The sequence below is a fragment of the Cryptomeria japonica genome, chromosome 4 (assembly GCF_030272615.1).
Source record: "Cryptomeria japonica chromosome 4, Sugi_1.0, whole genome shotgun sequence".
In the NCBI taxonomy this organism is placed as follows: Eukaryota; Viridiplantae; Streptophyta; class Pinopsida; order Cupressales; family Cupressaceae; genus Cryptomeria; species Cryptomeria japonica.
This window is the reverse complement of record NC_081408.1, coordinates 386191892-386218396: the sequence shown is the minus strand read 5'-3', so window position 1 is coordinate 386218396 and position 26505 is coordinate 386191892.

Here is a 26505-nt window from a genome sequence, read left to right as displayed (position 1 = left end):
CCATATGCAATGTTCTTACTGGCCTCCTTGTCTCTAACTTTATGGTTAGAGGCTTGACCTGGGGAAGAGGAGCTATACCCAACATCAACTTGAGCTATTATGCTAGAACCATTTAAATCAATGTTTACAGTTTTTGAATTTTGCTCTAAATCCGAAAGGTTCATACCCAGTATTGCACATTTTTGGGCTTCTTGCATTTCAGAAATTGTCATAAGCGGTGAAGAGTCAGTCTTTTCTTCTTGGGAGCCAGGGATCTCCCCTTCCTCAGGTTGATCCTCTATCTTTTCCATTTCCTTATCCGCATAAGTGTTAGCTACCACTTCAGCTGCGTCATTTGAAGATTCAGTTTGTTCTTTCAGTTCCTCTTTTCGAATCTACTCTGTAACAGAGATATTTACTTTGGTAGCCTCATCTCTCAATACTTCCTGGGTTGGAGGATTGGAGACAAAAGTTGAGGACACTTCCTTATTTTCCCCCAATGGTTTAAAACAATTATAGTCGGCTTCCTTATTCTCTAAGTTTTTAACTTGCCATACCATTTTTTCTGGGGCCTTTTTACTTTCAACCTGGGGTTTAGTCTGCTTGGGCTCTACTTTTGGCTTGATTGGACAAGATTTTCCCCAGTGACTTACTTTTTTACAATGGAAGTAGGCAAAGGGGATAGATTCATATTCAATTTGCTATTTCCATGTTCCTAACTTAGACACCAGATCTATCTGTTGCAGCATATCTGCATCATGGGCTATCCCTACACAAAACCTAGCATGAGTGAGTCTCCTTTTTGAAGCTGTGAATGGGTCTATAGAGAGGAGTTCACCAAAGAAGCTTGCAATTCCTGAGAAGATTCTTTCTACCCAATATTCAAGAGGCAAACCTGGTACCTTCACCCATACTAGGACTTGTGCCAAAAGATAGTCGTTCATGTTTAGATTCGGGTGCCATTTTTGAAGAACCGAAGCTGTCTTTCCTACCATCCAGGGACTTCCACAAAGTATCCTTAATTTATCTTCTTCGCATGAAAAAGTAAAAGACAAGAGGCCTTTAGGAAAAGCCAAGATTTCAACATTACCCTTCAGAGCCCATTTTTGTTTGACATAAGCCCTAACAACTTCGCTGTTTGGACGCGAATCGATAAATTTGCCTACCAGAGAGTTCGACATACAATTTATATTATTATCCAAAACCAGATCAGGAATAGAGATAGCGAACTTTCCATCAGAAGGATCAAAAATATTCTTGACAGGAGGTAAAGAGGATTTACCAGATGGTTTTGTTCCAAAAAGTGATGACCATTTTCTAGGTTCTTTTTCGATCTCTAAGGTCTCTTCACGTGGGCTGGGCCCCCCGCTGGACCCCTCTCCCCAAAACCCAGAACCCTATTTCTTCTCTAGAAGAGTACCGCCAGTCTGCAGAATGTCAACAACCTTTGGAATGTCTGGAGGCTTGTCCTTCTCTCCCATGGGGCCAACTCCTTTGTTCTAGCCACTCCCACCATTGGAACCAGAGTTCCCGCCTTGCAGAGAATTTGAATTTTGAATTCTCCCATTGCCGCTTCCTACTCCTCCAAGCTCTTCCATGTTGAAGAATGCAACACAGGAATTAGTGTTACCTTTTAGTAAATCAATAATCAATGAATAATAAAACCATTACAAAGAGAGCTATTGCCTTCTAGTAGATGCGAGTTTTAGTCTCGCTCTAAGATTTCTTTATGCAACACTAGTGACTTAACGACACCTAAATGAAGGATTTAATCTATACGAGCACAAAATTTAGTTAAATGAGCTAAATGGATGCAAGATTAAGATAGATGAATTAATATTGAGCTAAATGAATTAAACTAATCATGATATGCAATATAGTAAGATGTAATATTCTCAATGCACAAAATCTCAATGAACCTAGAGCAAAAACAACATAATAACGATAAATCTCCAGGGTCATCTGAATGAGAGATGAGAGCCTGAATTTATAGAAAATCTAGAGAGAGACCAACGGTCAAGATCGATTAATGAGTGACATAGATTCTCCAAGAGGAAGCACAATCCAGGTGAATTGATGTGATTGGTTTCTTTTCTCAGCTTTAAAGGAAATTGAACTAAATTTAAGATAAAATTAGAAAAACTGATTTTTTTCATATTTTTATTCAATTTTGATATTTAATTGATTTAATTGCTTTTCTGAGATTTTTCAATTTAATTCCTTTTTTCAAATTTAATTATTTTTTGTAAATTAATTCCTTTTAAATGATTTAATGGAAAATTGATTTATTAATTAAATATGCTAGGATATTTAATTAAATAAATAGGATAATTGATTAAAATGATTTACTTGGAATGATTAATTAATTAAATAAATAATATAGAATGATTTATTTTCCATGTGACATTGATGATTTAGAATTAATTAATTAGGTGCTCATGATTGATTTAATTACCTTTGGTTAGGACCTTGGTGATGTAGCCGAGATTAGGGGCCCATGGTTTAGGTGACCATTTTTAGGGTATTACATTTGCCTCTCTTTGAATTGATGTGCGAATAGCGCATTGATTCAAAAAATAGTTGATGTTGAAGAGATATCAGTTCTGAACTTGATGGATCACAAACCGATGAAGAGCGAGATGTTCAAATTGATTTGAAGTAATGAAGTTGAACATATTAGAGAGATACTGATCCTGAACTTGATTGAACTTAGGACCGGTGAAGAACAAGATACCATTCTTGAACTTGAAGGATCAAGAAACGAGCACCAATCCAGAACTTGATTGAAGTAGATTTGGCTGAGCGAAGAGATAAAACCGATTCTAAAATTCATTGAACAAGAACCAATTAGCGAAACAAAATGTCCATCTTGATTTGATGCGATGAAACTGAACACCGATTTGAAGTTTGATTCAGATTAGGAAAAACTTGATATGCCCCTAGAGATTGACTGAAGTTCGATTAATCTTTGATTGAAAAGATTTTCTGCTCAACTTTAGATGAAGATTTGAAAAATTTCTCAACTTTTGATAATGTAATCACTGATAATGTTGATTATGATGCGACTCCTCGACAAGGCATTGAGGCACTGAGATGCATATTTCAGGATGACACTATCTTGGATCGGTCCATCACTTGGGATGATTTGTTGAGCAGGTATGGAGCACATTTCCCTTTGGTGTGCGTTTTGGTTGGCATTATCAGTTGCTTTGTGATGCCTGATAGGGGACAACAAGGATTCTTATGTGCATGGGGTAGGATGCTGGAGATATTGCTTATTCATCTAGTCAGATTAGGTTGGGGTTCATGCTTACTCGCGCATATGTACCATGTGATGCATGTGATTGCCTATAGAGGGGCGAAAAGTATGGCGACAGGTGTTCTAGTTTTGCAGATTTGGGTTTGGGAGCACATCCCAGTTTGCAGACTAATTGTGGATGATTCATGGCAGGATGGACAGCCTAATGTATATAGATATTCTAGTTATATCACATGACAGCCCCACCTGGGTAAGACTAATTATTGGAGGAGACAGTTAGATGACCTAATAACAGTAGTATGGAGACCATACAAGGGTCTAGAGTAGTGGTATGATTGGAGGAGGTAGTGGAGAGATATGTTTATGATGTGGCCACTTTTGGGTAGATCTTCAGTTATTATCGAGTGTTTTGTAGTTAGTAGGGTTTTGAGGCAGTATGGGATGCCACAAAGTATTTCCTAGGAGTTTACAACTTATGCTAGATTTGTAGATGAGAAGAGACAAGGATGGGGGCCTAGACTTCATATGCCTTGACCATGCAAGAGTTAGAGGGTTTACAGCCACATAAATGGGAGTACCTCGAGGATGTTGCAGATGTGGGGGTATTTCCCTAGTATAGAGATTGGTTTAAGAGACATCCCTTTCCTCAATTCATAGATCCCAGAGAGCATGCTCCTCATATAGATGAGGGTGACAACATGCCAAAATGAGCTCAGAGAGAGGCAACACCTAGGAGGGGTGGATGAGATCCGAGTGTGAGTAGCAGCAGAGCACCAGTAGCAGGGCGACAACAGTGGAGGGGAGAGGGAGGATCATTAGGAGCAGTTGGTGGAGATGCAGGTAGTGATAGGGGAGGAGAGGCCATAGTGGATGTTAAGATGGGTGAGGCAGCGAACCTTGGCATTGAGGATGCTCCTAGATAGGTATGACAAAGGAGAGAGGAGTAGGGTGGTCGAGGTGAGGAGGGAGGAGCAGGGGGTCAGACACCTACGGATATTATCCGTCCCTTGAGGGGTAAAGTGCGGGGCTTGCAGAAATAGATGACAATGATTTAGGCATAGATAACAGAGCATGAGCGATAGCTGCAAAGCCTGAGGAAAGAGCAAGACTAGGAGATTCAGAGAGTGAGAGCAGAGTGGGACTAGGAGATTAAGAGATTAAGAGAAGAGCTAGTTGCCTCTTAGTGTGAGGGCCTTCACTAGTATAGTCGAGAAACATATTATGTAGTAGCTTATAGTGCATCAATGCCAACATACAAACATGTGGTGCCATATTCCCAGTACATGGCTCGATCTAAGGGAGCTAGGGCACCCAGATAAGATGATGCCCCTATTCAGCAACCACCACCTCCTCCTCTAGGTGATGAAGGAGAGGCAGAGAGTTAGATTATTAGATATCTCCTAGATTTTGTACCCTAGTTTTGTAGTTTATACAATTCTTGCCCCTATTAACAGTATTTATGACATTTGATATCATTTGTACTCTTTGACATTGACGAGATATATATATGAGTCGGTGATTTGAGCTCATTCGTACTTGTATTATTGATATGAGATAATTTATGAGAAGTATTTCTATATGTCGTTGTTTTATATGAATGCATTTCTTTTTAGTATGTATGTATGTAATGTAGATGAATACAAATGTTTTTGTTTCTTTTTTATATGCAAATAAATGATTGGATGAATGAAAAAAATGATCTAATAATATAAATGTTTGTTTATTTGTTATTTTTCATGCAATAGTATGAATGCAAATGAATGCATAATGGGCTTATAGATCTATATGATATGCTCATGTATGCAAAATAGGATATGTATGCAAACTAGGACTGAGTGACTAGATTTTAATTTGCTTTTTATCATCGCTGAGCGGAAATGTAGGAATAAACATAAGAACCAAGGCACAAATAGCCAGGATGACCTAAATATCACGTATGTTTTAATATAGAAAGTGAACGCAAGAATCAAGGCATAAAGAGCTAGGATGACCTGTTGCTTGCGTGCAAACACACCAGACAAAGCAGAGTTCCTTCCTTGTCATATGTAATATTGATTATCTTTTCTGCAATGACCTTTGTACCATTCATATCTTAGGATATATAAAGCATATATCCAGATTGCATGATAAAGAAATTTACTCAAAACAAACAAGGAAATGATTCCAACCTCCCCGTAGAATACACATAAATGGAGTTGAGGTATATGTGGTGATTTCACCTTGATGTGAAGGCACTTATCACAGACACCCAACTTATGAGATGTTTTTAGATCATTGGAATTATTCCTATAACAAGAAAATAAAGAAAAGTATTATGCCCCCAGTCCTTGCTTCTCTTAGTCAAGATAGACTTCCTCGAGTTACTCAGAGGGAATAATAATTGAAAACCAATTGAAAAGACAACACATAAAGAAAATTTCAATCAAATCTTAAACAGTTTTAGTGATTTTTTTCATTATTCTTGTTTTGCTTGTTTATTCAGTGGTAAAACTTTGCAGTGGTTAAGAGACAAGTGACTGACGTAGAGTGGATGACTTGGTATTACTGACATAAAATAGGCTTGGTTAAACTGCTTAGGACATTTAGATTGATCAGTTGATGATCCTAAGACTAGGACGTTGATCAGTTTCAAGCCATGAGGGTTCCAAGAAAAACCATGGTGTCAAAAAAATGATCAAAGGATATGTACAAGCTAAAGTAAAGATGCAGGAAAGTGGGAAACAAAACAAGAAATGCCAAATTTGTGTTGATAGATGGAGCACTTTAGTACAAGAGGCGCCTTTTTACTAGGTTTTCACCAAGGCATTTGATTGTTTTTTTTTCTTTTTGATTTTTAGGATTTTTCTCAGGACTTTTTAGCTATTGTAAAGCGGAAAAATCGAACCCTAGTCGTTCTCCCCTCCCCAACTCTGAGGAGAGAGAAGGGAGAGTCACTAGGGTTGATGGTTTTCAATTAGGGGAGACTTTACATTCAAAAGAGGGGTTGAAACCCACAAGATCCAATCCCACGCAATGCAAGATTGGATTCTAAATGAGTTTCAAGGGTTGTGATAGCAAGGATACCCTCTTTTGTAAAGAATGTAGATAGAAAGATTGAAGTAGGAATGCATGCAAAGTAGGAAAGATTCACTTATAAACAGAGATAGGAATATGATATGAAGCTGCGGACTTGGAATTAGCAGTAAAATGTCGAAACGGCGCTATCCTGCAAATTTGAGCAAAAGTTGACGGGATGATGGCGCCCGGCATGCACACGGTCCTCCGAAAAATTCGCAAAACGAAGGGGGATCTATTCGTCTCTGCACAAGGATTCCAGATCTTCAATTTCAGCCGCATAGCTGCAACCTACACACAGAAAAGCGAAGACGATTGGGGGGTTAGGGATTAAGGGGTTTGCCCTTAGGTCAAACCCCGGTTTTGGAATTAACCAAGAAATGAGAAATGCTGTAAATGTAATGTAAAACAAGTACTAATACCTTGTTGTAAGGATGTTTGTATCCTTATATGCGAAGGTATATATGTTGTTGTTTGTTGTATGTTGTATGTTGTAGCATGTAATAAGTAATCTCCTCTTCAATGGTTGAATCCTTGTCTTGAATGCAACACTTAGCCTTGAATGGAGACTTAGAATGATCAATTGCTTGAAGGAATGCTTGAATGCTTGAATGTCGTTTCCACGTCTTGTACACATATGTCCTTCCTCTTTTCGACCTCCAAAATGGGAGAGGAAAAGTAGTTTTTATACTTGCCAATTAGGGTTAAAAGACTGATTTTTCCGACCTTAGGCCGATTAGGAAATGTTATTTTCCAATTTGCAAACAAAAAGGCCCAAAGTCCCATAGGAGACCGGGCCCAAAATAGGGCCAGGGACCAGGGCACTGGACTTGAAGGACCAGGGCGCTGGGCGCTCTGGTCCCACCTCTCGGGACAACGGGGTGCAAGGAGGATCAGGCCAGGGTGCTGGAAAAATACAGTTTTTGGTGTCGTGAGCAAGTTTCGGGGTCTCCATTCAGGTTCAGTGTTGCGTCGCCATCGTGAAGACCCAAATGCGGTCAAAATTGCAAGTGTCGCAATTTTAGGACGCTACATTTAGCCCCCACTTTAGCAGGAGTATAAGCGTACGCTGATACTTCCGGTAAAGTACAAGGAAACAACATTGAAAAACTTTCACCACGTCAAGGAGGCAAGATACACCAAGCCCCCAGTGGACTAAGGATCTTACGACTTCAATTGACAAAGTAAAAGGGAAGATCACGAGGGAGAATCATGACTGTCAGTAGTAAGGTTCCCTCACTATGAGTCATGCAAGAAAGATATCAAAAATTTTCAAGGCAAAGCTAAATTTGTCAAGAAATTTTCAAGTATCTTGAAAAGATATGAACGGGATGTATGCCCCCCTACGTTAAAGCGATCGCACATGCCTCATCGGGGGTGATTGCTTTAAGGTAGTGATACATATAAGAAATGAGAAGGAGCACGTTATCACAAGGATTTAGCCCCCAAGTGTGAGATAAGCCCAAGGATAATAGACACAAAACACAAAGCACGAGGTGACTTCGCTTTCCTCGGGGTTAGTATGCTGTATGATAATTCATGTATATCATATGTATGTATGCATAATTGTTCTTCATTCCCCAATCAAGGAAGGTCACCTAGAAGAAGGGAACACATGTGTCTTTTGAGTCAACATGAGAGAGATCGAGAGATCTCAATGCTTTGCATCATCCTCAAGTAGACAACACTAAGGACAACAAATAGAAGAAAGAGAATAACACATAGAGGAAGTAACAAAAGAGAGGGGGAGAGAATCTGCTATGCTAATGAAACTAGTCTAGCACGTCATCTACCCCCTGATCTTGCTGATCAGTATTTCGGGAAGGTAGGAAACATGCTAGAGGAGGAACATCCAACACAGCAGATGGAGCTATCACAAGATCCAAACAAGGGCTATGTTCATATCCCAAGCCACGGTGTTCTTGTCTAGGAGCTAGGATAAGTGCTTTAGAAAATTCGTTAGATAAATGGTTATCAACATCAACAAGTTCATATTCACTATCAGAATGAATAGGAGTAACATTTGCATCATGAATAACATTTTCATCTATATCATCATCAAGATTTATAAAAATAGGATCTTTAACTCGCACAGGATCAAAACCATCATGCATCTTATGTTTAGGAGATTTCGGCTCAATCGTCGGCTGAGGAGAAAATGGAATAATGCTTGTTGAAGGTGTTTTTGGGGATTGCAAAGTTTGAGAAGCAGCTGCCTAAGCTCTAAGACGACGCTTTCGTCGGCGTTCACGTGCAGAACGATTTCGTCTAGTCTTAGTAGGAAGTTGAGAAGATTGAGGAGGAGGAATGTTCTCATCCTTATCACTTGGGTGTTTAGGTTGTGGTCTCTTAGGTTGAATAATAGGAGAAGAGGAAGGTCTCTTCTCTCCATAAGAGGAAGGAGGAGGAACTGCTCCATATAAGGGAGGAATATTTGGTTTAGGAAGGAGACCAAGTCCATCATGACGAGGAGGGATAGGTCTACTTTTAGGAAGTTTATTAAATATAGGCATAGTCACATCCATAGGAATGGGTTGGGAATCTTCTTGAGGAAAGACATTAGTTTTATCTTTCAAAGGAAGAACTTCCTTCTCAAGAATGATAGGAATGTCAAGTTTGGGTGTTCTAGGTTCACTTAGAGATAGGATCATATCTTTTTTCCACTTTTGATAAGATTTGAAAAGATGATCACTTCGCGGAGGAAGAGATTGGAATTGTTTAGGCCAAAAATAATCAATAGGAACGCTAGAAGTTCTTTCAGCTGGTTTAAAGAGACTATGATTGATAGTAACAACTTCACCATTATGGGGAAATTTCAAACACTTGTGAATAGGAGAAGCAATAGCTTTCATGGAAGATAGCCAAGGATAGCCAAGCTTCACACGAAATTGTTTGGAAGATGGAATAATAGCAAAGTTCACATCAAGGGATTTGTTACGGACCTCAATAGGTAATGTAATAGAACCAATTGCAGGAGAAGAAAATGCATCAAATAATTTCGCAATCACATCTATTTTGTCATAGATCACTTGATTCAATTGCAAAGTAAAAAGAAATTCTTCAGTAATGACATTAACCATACAAGAAGGATCAATAAGCACTCCACGGCAAGGTGTGTTCTTGACTTTTGCAACTATATATAAAGGACCATCAGGTGCTCTGATAGTTTCACTAGAATCAAATGTGATGGAAGGTTCTTTAGGGATTTTCTGTTGCTCCAAAAAATTAATCACATTCGAAGTCATAGACATGAGATCATCAGGTGAGACAGAGGAATCAATAGTATCAATCGCATTAGAGGTATGAGAAGGCAATGGATCAGTAAAAATCTAAAGATTTTGGTTAGGAGGAGCTACAGATTTGTTGCCTTTATCATTCACACCAGAAACAGAGATAGTATTATTATCAATCAAATCTTGAATTTTCCCCTTTAAAGAAAAACATTTTTCAGTATCAGCCCAGGTTGACAATGAAATTGACAAAAAGATTTGTTATCAAAATAGGGTGAATTAATCTTTGCAGGATCAATTTTCCTTATAGGAGGAAGAGTAAGCACATTTTGTTCCAATAACTTATTCATAATACTATGCAATGATTCATTCAAAGGAGTAAACTTTCTTTCTTTCTTGAAAAACTTAGAAATAGGAGACACACCTGATGCTGCATTCACATTGTTGTTGATGATGTTTTCATTGAATTTAATGGACTCTCTGTTCAGTTTAAACTTCCCAAATGGTTGTTGACTACTATCACCCTTATCACTCGGAGCCATAGGATGTGATTGTTCCATTTGACTCACAGTCAGTTGATAATTGTGAAGAGTTGCGCACAACTGTTGGAAAGAAGTAAACTCAGAAAACAGGAGTTTTTCTCTAATGTCTTTTTGTAAATTAGAAATAAAGATTCTTTGAATATCATTGTCAGGCACTGGAAAAGAAATTTGAGCATACAAATGCTTATATCTACCAATGAAATCAGTCACTTTTTCTTTAACACCTTGTTTACAATGCATTAAATCAATCAAAGTAACTTTAGGACTTATATTGTTTTGAAATTGTTGAATGAAAGCATTTGCAAGTTGTTTGAAAAAAGTAATAGAATAGGAAGGCAATGAGCAATACCATTGTAGGTCTTTGTCTCTTAATGTTCTAGTAAACAGTTTTGCAAGCAACCTTTGGTCATAAGCAAAATCATTACATATTGTTTGAAAGGTCTTAACATGTGTTAGAGGATCACCCTTACCATTATAAAGCTCCAAATGCGGAATTTCAACATGTTTAGGGGGGATAGCTCGAACAATATCAAGAGAAAGTGGGCTCGCAACATCAAATGTGGGCACACTAAACTTAGATTGATTCATAGAGGCAATTTGTTGCTGTAAAGAAGAGACAGTTTGTGCAAGATTGTTAATGGTCGCTTCAGTCGAAGATTTCATATTAGACGTGTTAGATTGTGATGGAGGTGTTATGTTATTGAAAGAAGGTAGAGAGTAAGGTGGTGGGACACTATGATAGTTAGTCATAGGAGATGATTGGACAGGAGGAACACTACAAGGAGGAATGGAAAATGAATTGCCCCCTTGTGTCATGTTCATTTGTGGAGATATAAGAGGAACACTCACTGAAGGAATGAATGAAGAAGTTGGATTGAATGAAGGAAGAGGGTTGATTGAAGAAGAGGGATTGCCCCCATGACTGGTGATCATAGGCAGAATGTCTTGTATTGAAGTAGTCATTATGTTTGATGTAAAAGTAGGTATACTAGCAATAGGAGTCGTCAAAGGAATAGAACGCTTGTCTTGAGTAGGAGGTTGTGTATAACCTAAGGTTTCAGCACAACTCTTCATAGGCATCACATTCGAATCCACAATGTGTGCAATACCACGCAAAATATCAATTCCATTCTTATCACTTTGAAGCATATGTTTTAGACCCTCAATTAAAGGAAGAGCTTGACTATCAGGGTATTCTTGAGACATCCACTGTCGAAAATCATCAAATTGGTTATCCAATTTTGAAAGTTGTTCTACAGAAACCTCATGGAGAGCTTCTTCATCATTAAGAGGATTAGAGGAATTACCCATGTCCTCATTAAAAAGACCATTCAAATTAGGTTCCATCTCCTCAGTAATTAAACCTTGGAAAGACTTAATTCTACGGCTTCGTCTAACGGGAATAGTGTAAGTAGGGCTTATTGTTGTAAAACTCATGCACTAAAGAAAGAGAGAAGATTTTGAATCTTAGAGGTAGCAAATTTCAGTAAAACCAGCCAATCTTCTAGATTTAAGCTGTTAAATACAATTAGGACAATCTCCCGAAATTTCGGAAAAAATGTCCGGGACCGTGGCGCTCGGAGTGCACACGGTCCTCGCAACTTTTTTTTCGAAATTTTCAGGGATGAAAGTTATGATGATTTTACAGCTAACCTGAAAAAATTGAGTGATTTTACGATCTGTAGATAGGCCAAATTAAAGTTGCAATCTCAAAATTGAACCCTACCAAGATTGTCAAAAAATGCAAAATTTGAATTTTGGAAAAGAGAGGGAAACTGAAATTTTGAATTTTATGATTTTAGAGGGAATACCAAAAGCAATGCAAGTTTTGAAATTTGAAAGTTGACTCAATTTCACGCAAAATTCAATTTTGAAAGCGGAAATCAAAGTTGTTGTAATTCAAGCACTTAATTTCAAAAGTCACAAATTGCCAAAAATTTGAATAAATCACTGAAATTTCGAATGAATGATAACACACTTTTCAGATTTAGGACTGTAAGAAACACAATTTTGACATGAATTTCAGTTTCAACAATTTTTGAATGATTAGAAGCCTCAATCCAAGCAATCGCTAGACCAACTTTGTCTATAATTTTGAAGGTGTTAAAATTGATAAAATCGGCCAAAATTCTGGATTTTAGCAGAAAAATACAGTAAGATCTAGCTCCCGAAATTTCATAAAAAATGTCGGGGACGATGGCGCTCGGGGTGCACACGGTCCTCGCAACTTTTTTCCAAATTTTCAGGGATGAAAGATATTATGATTTTATTGCGGAATCCAAAGTTATAGCTGATTTGGAAATGTTTTGATTAGTGAAATTGTCGGACAAAGGTTGAATCAAGAAGGTTTCAAAAATTAGGGTTTTGACACTTAACCACTTAATTTTCAAAATTAAAGCACAAATATGAATTGATAATTTGTAATAGAAGGGCAGATCTGAAACAAGCATTTAACAATTAAACATTTCACAAGTTTAATTACTTAAAAAGAAAATTTAGGGTTTTTATGCAATTAACCTCTAAAATTTTGCAAAAGATCAAACATGGAAATGTAATCAAGGAATCCAATTTTCAGATCTAACAATGAATAATCAGAAAGGATGTTCACGTCAGGTTCACCAAAATGTAAAGCGGAAAAATCGAACCCTAGTCGTTCTCCCCTCCCCAACTCCGAGGAGAGAGAAGGGAGAGTCACTAGGGTTGATGGTTTTCAATTAGGGGAGACTTTACATTCAAAAGAGGGGTTGAAACCCACAAGATCCAATCCCACGCAATGCAAGATTGGATTCTAAATGAGTTTCAAGGGTTGTGATAGCAAGGATACCCTCTTTTGTAAAGAATGTAGATAGAAAGATTGAAGTAGGAATGCATGCAAAGTAGGAAAGATTCACTTATAAACAGAGATAGGAATATGATATGAAGCTGCGGACCTGGAATTAGCAGTAAAATGTCGAAACGACGCTGTCTTGCAAATTTGAGCAAAAGTTGACGGGACGATGGCGCCCGACGTGCACACGGTCCTCTGAAAAATCCGCGAAATGAAGGGGGATCTATTCGTCTCTGCACAAGGATTCCAGATCTTCAATTTCAGCCGCGTACCTGCAACCTACACACAGAAAAGCGAAGACGATTGGGGGGTTAGGGATTAAGGGGTTTGCCCTTAGGTCAAACCCCGGTTTTGGAATTAACCAAGAAATGAGAAATGCTGTAAATGTAATGTAAAACAAGTACTAATACCTTGTTGTAAGGATGTTTGTATCCTTATATGCGAAGGTATATATGTTGTTGTTTGTTGTATGTTGTATGTTGTAGCATGTAATAAGTGATCTCCTCTTCAATGGTTGAATCCTTGTCTTGAATGCAACACTTAGCCTTGAATGGAGACTTAGAATGATCAATTGCTTGAAGGAATGCTTGAATGCTTGAATGCTTGAATGTTGTTTCCACGTCTTGTACACATATGTCCTTCCTCTTTTCGACCTCCAAAATGGGAGAGGAAAAGTAGTTTTTATACTTGCCAATTAGGGTTAAAAGACTGATTTTCCCGACCTTAGGCCGACCAGGAAATGTTATTTTCCAATTTGCAAACAAAAAGGCCCGAAGTCCCATAGGAGACCGGGCCCAAAATAGGGCCAAGGACCAGGGCGCTGGACCTGAAGGACCAGGGCGCTGGGCGCTCTGGTCCCACCTCCCGGGACAACGGGGTGCAAGGAGGATCAGGCCAGGGTGCTGGAAAAATGCAGTTTTTGGTGTCGTGAGCAAGTTTCGGGGTCTCCATTCAGGTTCAGTGTTGCGTCGCCATCGTGAAGACCCAAATGCGGTCGAAATTGCAAGTGTCACAATTTTAGGACGCTACAGCTATATAGATTGCTAGAGCAGAGAACACTAAGTGTAAAATTTCTTCAAGTGGATGGTATTGATTGGTTCACATATTTGTTCTCCTTCCGATGTTGATAGTTGGTAGGCACTAGAGCCAAAGGCTGCAGTAACGATGTAGGGACAAAACAGACTGGGTTCAAACTTCCCCTTTTGTTCTCGAAACTGTTGATTTTTAGGATTCTCTCTTAAAACAAGGTCACCAACCTGAAATTCTCTGTGTTGAACTTTCTTGTTATAACCTCTAGACATTATCTTCTGGTAAGCTCTCAGATGATCAAATGCCATTTGTCGATGTTCATCCAATAATTCTAGTTTTTGCAATCTAGATATTCTATGATCTTCAATAGTAATAAGGCCTTGCAAAGAAACTCTTAAAGAAGGAATTTACACTTCAATAGGCAATACTTCTTTGGTCCCATACACCAAAACAAAAGGTGTAGCCCCAGTAGGTGTTCTGATGCTTGTTCTATAAGCCCACAATGCCGAATGGAGCTATAGATGCCAATCCTTTCCAGATTTGTTGACCATTCTGTGAAAGATAGTCAACATATTTTTATTAGATGCTTCAACATGTCCGTTACCTTGAAGGTAATATATAGAAGACCAATGCTGTTTGATTTTGAAGTTTTCATAGAGCTCATCTAGATCCTTGTTTTTGAACTTCCCTCCATTGCTAGTCACAATTGAAGAAGGAATTCCATACCTACAGATGATATAGTTAAGAATGAACATAGCCACCTGTTTGCTAGTTTCTTTGATTAGAAAAATTGCTTCAACCCACTTGGTGAAGTATTCAATGGCAGTTATGATAAACTTATGTCCATTAGATGATGTAGGATAATTTGGCAGATGAGATCAAATGGCCGTTGCTAAAAAGGCCAATGTATGATAAAAGGTATTAGCTCTCTTAATAGAGCATGTATGAGATTCCCATGTAGCTGACATTTCTCACATTTTAGCAAATTTAATAACATCTTTTTCCATATTTGGCCCATAGTGGCCAACCCATAGCATTTTCCAAGCTAAAGTTAGACCGTTTGAGAGAGATCCACAAATACCTTCATGGACTTCAAATAATGCACATTGGGACTCTTTAGGTTCTAGACACCTAAGCAAAGTACTATCTAAACCTCACCTATATAGGTCATTAGCGATGATGACATACCATGAAGCATTTCAGATCAGGTTTCTTTTCTCCTTATGGGTAAGGTTATTAGGGATAATTTGGTACGTAAGTAAGAGTAGATATTGTAGATAGGAATTTGGAAATCATCAAAGCAAATAGCAAATTTAAACTAGTTCAATCACAAAACTAGATTGCAATGATAACAAAACCTACAAACATTCAATAGAGATATGGAAATAAAACATTCAATTCAAACGCAAACCATCACAAATGCGAATGTCTCCTCCATGATTCTCCATTGTCCTTCTTTCTCCTTCAAATTGATTTGTTTTGTGGATCTCACCTATAAGTGCATAAGCATAATATGACAGCAAGATTGACAAGATGACAGTGTAAGAATACTAGAAGCGTGATTGATTCGGGGATCCTGATTGAAGAAATTCATCCAATTTATAGATAAATTGGAGAAAAGACAAGATTAGCATGAAATTGATTCAAATGGAAATTCAAATCAAGAATAGCAAAATTATGACAAGTGTATGACAAATTGCTATGCAAGGAGTTATGACAATTTATGACAATTTATGAAAAAATTTCTATGCAAGGAGTTATGACAATTTATGACAATTTATGAAAAAATTTCTATGCAAGAATTATGACAAGAATTTGAAATAGAAATAGACATTAGAAGAAATTAGAAAATTAGGTTAGAAATGATGACTTGGAAATTAGGAAATTGATGAAAATTAGAAAATTAGGAATTAGGAGAAATTAGTAAATTGGAAAATTAGGTAAATTAATTAATAATTTTTCATTCATTAATTAATTCACAAAGAGAGGAGGAATTAGTTAGCCAATTAAATAAATATTTAATTGTGACAAGAAGACTTAGGATAAATAAATAAATTATTTAACCTAGAGGGAAAATGACAAACAAGGTTAAATGAATAAATCATCAAACCTTAGAAGATGAATTAGAAATGCAAGGATGACAATTAGGTCTTGACTAAAGATAATTGATGTCGATTCGATCATGATTCTGATTAACAAAGGACCAATGCAGACAAATGATTGAGATTGGTTGACAAACTGACCAAGATTGATAAAGAGACCAAATTGATAGGCGCCAATTGATGAGGAACAATGACTAATTGATCCAAATTGACATGATTGAAAAGGACAACGATTGATGACAAATCAATCACAAAATTGACGAGATTGACAAGAACAACGATTGATGACAAATCAATCGCAAAATGACGAGATTGAAAAGGATGAGGATCGATGATGAATCAATCGTAAGATGACAAGATTGACAAGAGTACAAAACCCTAATTCCATTATCGATTAGGATTGACGATGTCCAAAATGATGATAAATGAGCATGCACCATGATGCAATAGGATAAGATCAACCAAAATCATGACTGAAGATTGCTATCGACAAGACCTAATTCAAAAGCGAGAAAAATGAGGAATGCAGAAGAAGGACTCGATGCTCACAAATGATAAAGACCAAGTGTGCAACATAGAAGAAATGTTAATGTGATGCAAAAACCCTAAAATAAGGCAATGCGCAAATTTTAAAGTATGACTCCGCAAGCGTTGACCATTTTTAGATGTCTACATTTTGCCCCTCTTTGAGACAATGTGATTTTAAGCATTGTTTCAAAGAACAATAATGAAAATGCCCCAGACACTGACAATGACATATGCATGCCCCCTCAAGGAATTGGCCAGAAACATCCAGAAAAGAGGCCAATTGATCGATAAGAATGATAGAAAATGATAGGTGCAAACAGACTGAAAATCGGGGATCAGATACACAAATGACAAGCAATTGAAGGTGCAAAAGACCGCGACCAGCATAAGATGGAGAGAGTGCACGTCCATCTATGCAGTGACAAAGATCTATAAATGAGATAAAGAGAGTGAAAAGAGCTCATTTGCACTAGCCAAAGTGGAGGATTTGTTGCTCTGGAAAAGGACACTTGCAGAGAGATGGTGAAAATTCCAATGGTAGATCACCTTGAGGAACATGTACGCACCTATAGATGACCAGACGATGTGGGAGCAGCGGTATGTATCTCAAAAACCCATATTGTCAATTTCATGAATTTTACTTGCTTGCGGGACATTGCGAGGCCCACAGGGAATGGGGAAAATGACTTTTGCGCCTATGTGGGTGCATCCTGTGCTTGTGTAGGGTACATAGGCGCAAGTTGATGCTACACAGGTGTAGGACATAGCACACAGGCACAGTTGTGCATTGGCAACCCTAATTTGATCAAAAACAACATGCGAATGATCCCGAAAAGGGGGATAAGGGTAGGATAGGTCAAAATAGATTAGAAACACCCTAATTTGTGGATGAAACAAGGAAATGCATCCCATAGGAGGAAACCCTAAAACTGACAAAATGTGCCCCAATTGTGATGTAGAGTCGATAGTATCCACTGATTACGCAGGAGAACCGACTTGACTGCTTCATGTTATGACATAGACTCAGGAGCACGGACAAAGATACATTAGCAAGACTTGGATTATAATATATCACTTTCATGCCCAAGATTAGGGCAAACATAAGACTGCTTACTTCATTGGCAGAGCGATGGCATTCAGAGACTTCCTCTTTCCATTTGGCGACTGGAGAGGCAACGGTGACACTAGAGGATGTATGGCGTATCCTCCGTATTCTGATTCATGGGGAGATGATAGAGTATGACCTGGTGACAGGGAGAGACACTTTGTGTAGATTATTTGAGTGCGACGCAGATGATCTAGATATCGTAGAGAGGGAGATTGGCTAGGAGACCATGGCATCAGAGTATGATCAGCAATATGTGGTGATAGCTGTGGTTATAACATGCCTACTAGCAGGAGATAGATGAGGACATGGATTCCCTATTGGATGGGGAAGAGTGCTAGAGCGGATGGCGACAGAGGGGACGGTGTACGCATGGGGACCATGTGTGCTTGATATGCTATATTTTCACTTGCATCAGATAGCATATCAGGGGGTGCAGACATTGAGCCATGGAGTAACACTGTTACAGGTATGGGCATTTGGGCACATAGCCATATGTCGACTGATTGCAGAGAGACAGGTATTACCACACTGACCATATGTGTACTGCTATGGGGGAGCACTGAGATAGGGTCCTTTCGGATACATATTGTATTGGCGACATGAGCTAGATAGATTGAGGGAGTTCACATGGAGGCCATATCTTGATTGCCCTGGATGGTCAGATGATAGTGATGAGCTACCGTATTGCAGATAGGAGAGATACCTGATTGGGCGACCAGTGAATCACTAGAGAGTGATTGAGATGTACCTACCAGAGAGAGGCAGATGACAGTTTGGAGAGAGGTAGGATGTACCTAGAGGGGCTGCACACTTTGCCCGATCTCATAGAGAGACGAGTCAGTGGGGGAGGATGATTTAGCCACATATAGCATATGCTGACTTCACACAGCTACAACAGAGACAATGGGACTAGAGATTAGATGTGGTGGATGCCAGGATGACAGAGGAGTACGAGCGATGGTTTGCACGACAACGGTCTGTGCCATTGATAGATCCTGATATTCTGGTACTGGGGAGACAGGAGGACTTCCCACTCGCTGGAGATGATGAGGATAGAGATGATGATGAGGGAGATGAGGGCGGTGATGAGGATGAGGGGGATGAAAAGGATAGAGATGATGAGGATGAAGATTATGAGCCAGATTCAGCCGACCGGGAGTCATTGTAGGATATACCCATAGAGCTGGAGACAGCTAGCATAGAGGAGCTAGGGATATGCAGGGCCACCATAGCGAGTCAGCATGATCACATTGCAACATTAGAGAGACAAAATGCTATCTTGAGGACAGAGCAGGATAAGTTTAGAGCGGAGATAGCCAGACTTACAACGGCTCGAGATACAGTAATAGCCTAGGCACAATAAGAAGAGCAGAGAGTCACCGAGTATATTGGGTCGATTAGGGATGCCAATGCACATGAGATGGCACAGATGTTGGTAGAGACTGGAGAGGAGATACGCCATTGGAGGACACTATATGAGAGTGCAATTCCACCAGAGCAGAGAGCAACATCATATCGGGCACGATCGAGGACAAAGAGCAGGCCACGTTCTCGGAGGTCAATGAGCAACATGGGGGTCAGTGGACCTATGAGACCACCACAACCAGGACCTGGGGCAGGAGGGACATCATCCTTGAGACATGGCAAGGATGAGGAGGACAGAGGGAGCACCCAGTGACAGAGGCACGTGCTCCTTATGACAGACAGTTGACATTATGTAGTCAGCCTGTGGGCCATACTTAAGATAGACAGTCCAATTTTGTACTCCGATATTATTTTGATATATGATATGATATGCATCGATATGATGGGATGCAATGTGTTATGACTTATAGTTATTTTCCATGTATGGATGGCTTATGCACTATTTATGTACCATTGTGGAACATGTATGAATATATTTTTATGTGTTTTTTGATGCATTTATAATATGAAATGGATAAAATGCTTGATGTGATGCTTGATATAATGCAAATGTACTAATCAATGAATGCAGGATGTAGCATATGTGTTTTTTTGTGGAGATCAAAGAACTAGATTGAACTGACTACCCAAACTAATGGAAGAAATGTTAGTAAGAAGAAATGAGACAGAGGATAGTTAGAGACGGAGAAAAACTTGCTTTCACTAATGCACTTTGTAGGTGAGAACCTTTATTTAATGTAGAAAACCGGATGCAGAGCATCATGGCATTGAAGGCTAGAGCTGAAACGCAATCCTTTTTGCAAAAGACAGACACATCACACACAAGGAATGAGTGACGCATCCTAGGGTGCATTCATCAAGGGTCGAGGTATGTGCGGCATTCACAAAGCGAACGTACTTATCACAGACACCCAATGATATAGTTGCCCCAATTTGTAACAAACATTCCACAAACAACAATCACAACAAAAAAGAAAGGGACCATGAACCATCCCGGTCACTTTAAATCACTCAGTGACATTATCGAGCAACATAGGAACATGATCGAAGCCAAAGATAAATCAATAAAAAGATAAGACTCGCTAATTTCAACAAGTCAAACAAACATCTTGATCTTCATTGTCAAAAGTTGAAAGTGTTGATAGGATGATCATGCAGTCTAGTTTTAGGGAATGCGGTACCCCGTCTAAGACAAGACACAGTCTGGTTTTGAGTATACCACACCCTGTATAAGACCCATGATAGTAGTGACAAGGTCAAATGATATTGATGTTAATGTTCGATTGATAAGACAATTGTGATCAGTTTGAATGTCTAGTTTGATTGAAAAAGTTCATCTGTGAATGCGTGATTTCATTAAAGCGCAGTGTGTGATTGCGAGTCATTGGATGTATGCTTAGCGATTTGTCTAGGCACAAAGGGATCATTTATTGCAAAATGCTTGTTTTTGGGTTTTAACGTGTTGAAATTTTTATTTTAAAAAAATTTTTTTTAGGACTTTGTTTGACGTTTTAGGGATTTATTTCAAGACATTATTTGATTTTTTTGGATTTTTTCAGGACATTATTTGATTTGAAAGTTCCAGTAATTGATCATGACAAGGGGCATGCACCCAATGCACATCTGAAAGACATATATAGAGACCAGGACCGAAACATGTGCACAAGGACTAGAAACCAGAGTATGCAAGACAATGATGTTGACCAATCACAGGCTTGGAACATAACATTGGGTCAGGACAAGGATAGGCGTGATAAACCTGCAGAGAGAAAGCATAGCTAGAGGTCATGATAGATGATGGAGCAATGATCTTTTTACACATGGTGCCTGTTTGCTAGGTTTTTACCATGGTACTTGCCCAAAGTGCCTGTTTGTTAGGATCATATTTGAAGAATTGCTGATAGAAAATTAGGTGCATGCTATTTACAGGATCGGACAAAGGTTCACCTTCTGGGGTGGCAAGTTGATATGCCCCCGAGCCATAGACTGCAGTAACTATGAAAGGCCCAACCCAATTAGGTTCAAACTTGCCTTTGATGATGTCAGTAGATTGTGCATTTTTAGGGTTTGTCTTTAAAACCAGATCTCCCACTTTGAAGTGTTGCCCTTTGACCTTCTTATTATAAGAGCGACGGAGACGGTTTTGATATGCTTGCAAATGTGTAAGGGCTGTCTGACGATTCTCATCTAACATCTCAAGCTGATGCAACCGAGAGACTCTATGCATCTCATCATCAATCAGATGTTGCAAGGAAACACGCAAAGAAGGAATCTCCACTTCCAAGGGTAAAATGGCTTCCGCACCATACACCAAGGAATAAGGTGTTGTGCCAGTAGGTGTGCGGATAGAAGTACGATAAGCCCATAGTGCTAGATTCAACTGTACATGCCAATCTCAACCAGCATCATTGACAACCTTTTTCAGGATCTTGATAATGGTTTTATTTGATGCTTCGGCTTGACCATTACCCTGTGGATAGTATGGACTGGAGAAACGGTGTTGGATGTGAAATTTTTTACAGAGTTCCTTGACATCTTTATTCTTGAATGGACGACCATTATCTGTGACTATGGCAAGGGGAACCCCATATCGGCATATGATATAATTCAATAGGAATTTTGAAATTTGCACACCAGTGATATAGGTCATGGGGATAGCCTCGATCCATTTTGTAAAATACTCTGTGGTTGTAATGATAAACTTGTGTCCATTTGCAGATGTCGGGTGAATCTTGCCAATTAGATCCAATCCCCATTGAGAAAAGGGCCATAGAGATATGACAGAATGAAGCTCTTGGGCTGGTGCATGAATGTAATTTCCATGGATTTGGCATTTGTAGCACTTCTTAACAAAATCATGAACATCCTTTTCCAGAGTGGGCCAATAATACCCAGCACAAATCAAATTTTTGGCTAAGCTCAGACCATTGAAATGGCCCCCACATATACCATCGTGAACCTCGCGTAAAGCCGTTTGTGCTTCATTAGAATCCAAACACTTGAGGAGGGTATGGTCAAAGGAATAACTGTAAAGGGTGTCATCAATGATGACATATTTGGCTGTCTATTGGATGAAGGCTCGACGTTGGTTAGCGAAAAGGTTAGGCGGTAAGGTTTGGGATTTCAAATATTGATAGACATCATTATACCATGGGGAGTTAGGACCAACAAGAACACACATCACATCTACTGTCAGGATTTCAAAAGAAGGGACAAGCAACTGTTTGACCAAAAATTCACATTTGTCCATATTGTGGGGCATATTTAACATGGAAGCAATCGTAGCCATCGCATCTGCCGACTTGTTTTGAATTCTTGGAACTTGACTGAAATGGATAGCCGTGAATTTTGTCTTGAAGAAATCTACCATATGCTTGCAGGGAATAAGCTTTTCATCTTTTGTTTCATAGTCATCATTCACTTGACGGATGACTAACTGAGAATCTCCATAGACTTGTAAATGTGTGATGTTCCAGTGGACTGCTACTCGGAGTCCTGTGATCAGAGCTTCATACTCTGCAATGTTATTGGTACAATGGAAAGTTATTCTGTAGGATTTTGGAATAGCATCACCTTGAGGGGTGACAAACAATATACCTGCTCCAGACACGAACTTGGTATGGGATCCATCAAAATATAACTTCCATTCATTAGAAGATGTGAGAGCAAAGACTGATTCATCTGGAAAATTGGTCAACATGGGATGATCATCATAAATAGGAGCCTCTGCAAGTTGATCTGCTATGACTTCTCCTTTTATTGCCTTTCGCTCCATGTACTCAATATCAAACTCACTGAGGATCATAACCCACTTTGCTAGGTGACCTGTCAAAGCTGCCCTACTAAGCAAGTATTTCAAGGGATCAATTTTTGCAACTAACAATGTCTGATGACTTAACATATAGTGTCGAAGCTTCTGTGTCACAAAGACTACTGCTAAACATGTCCGTTCAATAGTTGAATAATTCAGCTCATAGCCCACTAGTGTCCGACTGATATAATAAATAGCCCGGTCTTTGCCTTTCTCATCCTGTTGGGCCAAGAGAACTCCTAGTGCCGTTTTAGTTGCAGAAATATACAATATAAATGGCTTCCCTTCTATAGGAGGCATTAGAATAGGTGGCGACAATAGATAATCCTTAAGAGCTTGAAATGCTGATTGACATTGCTCAGTCCATTTAAAAGTGACACCTTTATGCAATAAATGCTGGAAAGGATGACATTTGTCTACTAATTGAGCTATAAACCGGCAGATTGACTGCAGCTTTCCTTGCAGACTTCTTAGTTGACGGAGATTGGAAGGAGGAGGCATATCCATTATTGCTTTAACCTTGGCAGGGTCGACTTCAATGCCTCTATGAGAAACAATGTACTCTAGTAATTTGCCAGCTGTGACACCAAAGACACACTTCTTTGGATTGAGTCTCAGCTTGTAGGTCTCCATTTGATCAAAGATTGGGCCCAGGATGGCTAGATGACTATCTCTTGTGACAAATTTGCATAATAAGTCATCAACATAGTCCTCCATCAAAGTATGCATGAAATCATGGAAAATTATCATCATAGCTCTTTGATATGTTGCTCCAGCATTTTTAAGACCAAAGGGCATCACATTCCAGTAGTAAGTACCCCAAGCACATATGAATGTAGTCTTATGTTGATCTTCAGGAGCAATGCGAATTTGGTTATAGCCGGAGAAGCCATCCATCAATGAGAGCATCTCATATCCAGCAGTCATGTCAATGATGATGTCTATATTTGGTAGTGGAAAGTCATCTTTAGGGCATGCTTTATTGAGATCCCTAAAATCCGTACAGATTCTGATGCCCCCAGTTACTTTGCTAACTGGTACCAAATTTGAAATCTAGTCTGCATAATGAATGGGTCTGATAAATCCCACGTCTAGTAATTTTTTTAGTTCTACCTTGACCAAGAGAGCCACCTGGGGATGAATCTTTCTGAGTTTTTGTTTGACAGGCTTGGCATCTGCTTTTAATGGCAAGTGATGAAGGACTAATTCTGGATCAAGGCTAGGCATATCTGCATAGGACCACACAAAACTGATCTTTTTCTCAAGAAAGAAATTGACAAAATCTATCTTTTCCTATTTTGATAGAGAAGCAGCGAAATGAATGACCTTAGGGTTGTTAGGTGTACCCAAATTTATTTCTTTGGTCATTTCCACAAGCAACATTGATTTATCCTGACTTGATAGGGGTATGTCCAATCTTCCACCTTTGGGCGCCTCAGAGAGGTTTTCACTTGCAGGTACATCTTTTATTTTTACTTTTTTATGATCAGAGAGTGCCTTACGGTTTTCACTCAAAGACTTATCTTTTTGATTTTGTACTTTTTCTTTTCTTTTTTCATTTTTATGACTGGAAGATGGAGTTGACTCCCTAAAATATGCTGTGGAATCTAGATCAATAGCAAATCCCACCTTATGATCACCTTGTGGTATGCCTTCCTCTAGTCCAAGGAATTCTGCAATTGCTTCGTCATTTTGAAAACAATCCAATGTGAGTGGTTATTGTTGGTCATGTTGGATAAGCTGTGGATAGACAAGGGGCATGTCATCATCAGTTTTAAGGAGAGAGAGGGCCGAGATGGTAAAGATGTAAACATCCGTGGTATCACTGTCTGAACTGCTCGCATCTGATTCAGAGCTTGGGTCCCAAAATGACTCTATCCAAGAATTAGGACATGTTTTAGGAGGGGGAGTTATTTCATGTTTGTCTTCCATGGGCAAATCATTAGGGTCAAGGAAAACATTGTCAAGGGCATAGGAGCTAGAAGAAAAAGAACTCCACTCCCATTCATTGGAATCAGTTTCAGGTCGGGTATCCTCAGGTGTTGTTTCATCATCAAAGTCATGCCCCTTTCTACGCATGGTCATTTTGGTAGATGAGGGTCCAATTCACAATGGTACAAAATCTAACCCTAAAGTTGGAGGTCGCATCTTGGGTATAATAGGTTCTAGCCTTCCTTTCTTGTCAGGGCCTAAGCCACTGCAGCTGTCATATCCTTTCTTCTACAGCATAGTAAATCCTTTTCCGTACCACTCCACTGGCAACCTGACAGGTGGGGTCTCAGTTGGATCCTTATAAAGCCAATCTATGACATCATCATCCAAATTTTCTTTGTCAAGTTCACCCCATCTTGTAAATGTAGTGGGGGGCTGATATTGAATGACTATCTTAGGTTCCTTTTGCAACAAATGTGGTTTGCCATGTGATTTTGGAGATATTGGTAAATTCCCAATGAGGAATGTTTGAGCCATTGAATACGCTCCACATCCTTGGTCCTGTATCTTCAATTTACCTTTGACAGCTTCTAACAATTCATTAGGATCCACATAACTATGTGAGTGGGCCTCTCTATTAACTGGGACTTGCTGTTGTGGGGAATCCTTTAGAGTAGCACAAAATTGAAATGGATTAAGATCACCTGGAATTGTTATCTCAGTTCCATTGTAAGGATATTTTAAACATTGATGATAAGTGGATGGAACTACTTTCATTGCGTGGATCCAGAGGCGGCCAAGAATCATATTGTAAGGGAGATCGAGGTCTAGGACATGCAGGAAAGTGTTTTCTGTCACTGGATCGACTCTGATAGGCAATGTAATTATCCCTTTAGATGGGCGCTCAACATCATCATATGCTTTGATTGTTATTCTTCTGGAAGAATCAATATCATTTTTCGTATAACCAAGACCAATGACCACTCTCAGGGTACAAATGTTAAGACCTGCTCCGCCATCGATCAAGACTCGTCAGATTTTGCAATTATGGACAAAGACTTCAAGATGTAAAGGATCATTATGAGGGAGCTTATCAGGTGAAATATTGTTATTAGAAAATGCAACGTGTTGGGAAATAGCTAGATGTCCAATTCAGGCTTGAAACTGGTCAACATCAATGTCTGTCAGGACAGTGGACTCAATTAAAGCTTTATCTAGGACTATGCGATTTATGGGGGACATTTTCAACAATTCAAGAATTGATATTTGTGCAGGTGTCTTCCCCAAATGATCTAGGAGATTATACTGACTTGTAGGAGCTGATTTGGGAGGAACTGCAGGAGCTCCTTTCAGGACTATTTTGGATCGATGAGTGGTGACTGCGCAAGAAGGATCTTGTCCTTTTATTCTTAGGGTGGAAACATACTCATTTGACGCTTGAAAACAATTGATGACATTGTTATAACTAGTATTTGCATAATTTGTTGTTTGGGTAGAGTTTGAAGAAGATGCTTTACCCTTGTCATGATCAAGCAAAGGAGTTTTGAAAATTGTATGATCAGTGTTAGAGGTCACATTGGGCGGATCTACCTCAATTACCCCTTGCTCTAACAAGTCTTGAATCATATGTTTCAATTGAAAACATGATGCAGTTTTATGTCCTTTTGACTGATGGTATT